A 2419-nucleotide genomic window follows, 5' to 3' on the forward strand; every position below is an offset into this window, starting at 1 on the left:
TCAAAAAACTTAGTTCCTGCTATTATGTTTTCTTAGTTTAATTTATGAAAAATATAGGATAAATTAAATGTTGATTATTATAATTAACCTTGATATGAATTGTAATAATAAAATAAACAAAACAAGTGAAACGCAACTGAAACCTTAATCATCTAAGCTAAGATAAATTAAATTCCGGAATCAACCTGAAAATGAAAATTAAAAAATTTAATAATACTTCTATAGATCCTTCTTAATCTCTTTTCATTTGCTACTAACGGTTTAAAAGGTATTTAATTAATTCTCCTTTGACTTAAAAGTCGGGCATTTAACTCTCAACGTTGAATCGGAATCCTATTATTTTTATTTTAATGTTTTGTTTTTTGTAAAGGCTGTGTTTCGAATAAATTATTAACAGTCTGCATTATATATAAATGTATATGTATATAAATGATTGACTAGATTTTTCAAAATATGAGGGAGATTATCCGGAAAAATGGAAACAAAAAATAGTTAACATCTATTTATTTGTCGACGTGTTTCGCCCCAATTCACCAGGGCTAAAAAAGATTCAAAACCAGCAAATAATATATTGATAATGTAGGATAATAAAATACAAAAAATAAAAAGTAAGCTATGGTAGGGTTAAAAATTATGTTAATGTAAGTAAAAAAATTATTTACAAAAATGAACAGATAAAAAAAAAACAGGAGACGTTATAACACATCAAAATAAAAATTAAATCAAAATAAAAGTAAGTAGGAGAGAAATAATGGAATCATAATAAAATGGGATTTTACAGATTTAATTTTGTGTTTGAATAGAATTTTTTTTTTGTGTGTGTTACCCACATTTGTAATATGAAACTGAAAAGTTTTTATATATAATACAATATGTATGTATAAAAAGTTAATAGAAGAAACAAAAATCATATATCACATTGTAGAGCGTGAGAAATAATTTGTGATACAAATTAAAAGTTTACAGGATAGCTAATATTTCTATTTCTTCTTCATATTTTATTTTATTGTCTATCAATAAAAATATATCACGTTTTCTCTATCCAACCGTTTAAATCTACATCATATGGCTAAAATTATAGTAAAACTTTGCAGGTTACAATAGGTTTTATTGCTATAATGTCGTTTTTGGAATAGAACAAATTTTTATTGTAATATTCAATATTCACATCAGTTTTTTTTTTATTTATTTATTTATTTATTTTTTTATTTTATGATTCACTAAAATTTTTATTTGGTAAATGAAGAGTTCAAATACTAAGAAATCAGGAAAATTAAAATTATAAAGCTGAGACATGAGTTTGGGAATTTAAGATTTTTCAACGTGTTTTACCAATCAAAAAACTTAGTTCCTGCTATTATGTTTTCTTAGTTTAATTTATGAAAAATATAGGATAAATTAAATGTTGATTATTATAATTAACCTTGATAAGAATTTTACTAATAAAATAAAGAGGAAATTTAACAAAAATATAGTTATAATAAATAATTTTAATGCTTGACCTGAGTGGAGGGAAGGTTACAAGCATTGTTGTGATAAATTTTAACAAATAAATGTCTGTGATAAAGAATTTGCGGATTGGCCGAAACGTCGTACTTATAAAGAGAATAGAATGTTTTGAGACTATAATGGATAAAATTTTTAATTAATTTATTTAACTAATTAATTAGGGCTATATTAGGGCTAATATCTCAGAAAGTTTACTCTACTTTAAATAATAATCTCTTAGGTTTTCTAGTGTTTTTGGTAGTTTTAAAGATATAGCTCTGAATGAAAAATTAATTTTTTTAAACGTTCTGGAACAGCCGCCATTTTTTATTCCCTCTATCTTTACTCAGGCAGACTCATCAATTCATAATAGTAATTATACATAGTTTTCATTAAAGTAATAAAAAATTGGGGTGAAATAACTGCCTTTTTCTCTTCCTGGCTCTTGTACTATCTCGGTTATATTCGATTTCCGAGTCAGTTTAAATAGATGGTGTTAAATGTCGATTTCAATTTTAATTAATTATCAAATTCTTTCAAGTTCTTAGTTTACATTTGCTATTATTCCTTAAAATAAGCAATGAATGATTGAATTATCACAATAATTCCCCAAACTATATAGTCTATAATGAGGTGTATGTAGTTGACCGTAGATTATTGATTGGAGAAAATGGGAAGAATTATATAAAAAAAAAATTTCTCTCTAAATAATGGCTGTTGTCTTTTTGTTTGTATAGCCCTGATGAAGACCTGAAAATCAGGTCGAAACGTCGGAATAAATAAATATTTTTTTGTTTATTTATACTGTTCCTTCGCTGACCGCACTCCCCGACCATCTTCTCCAATATATAGTCTATATATAGGTATGTAAATAATAGATGAAGAATTTCCAAAGTTCCCAACCAGTTAATTACTCATTTATGTTTAAATA

Source organism: Halyomorpha halys, unplaced genomic scaffold (assembly GCF_000696795.3).
Source record: "Halyomorpha halys isolate HHAL.00 unplaced genomic scaffold, Hhal_1.1 Scaffold475.1, whole genome shotgun sequence".
NCBI classification, from domain to species: domain Eukaryota; kingdom Metazoa; phylum Arthropoda; class Insecta; order Hemiptera; family Pentatomidae; genus Halyomorpha; species Halyomorpha halys.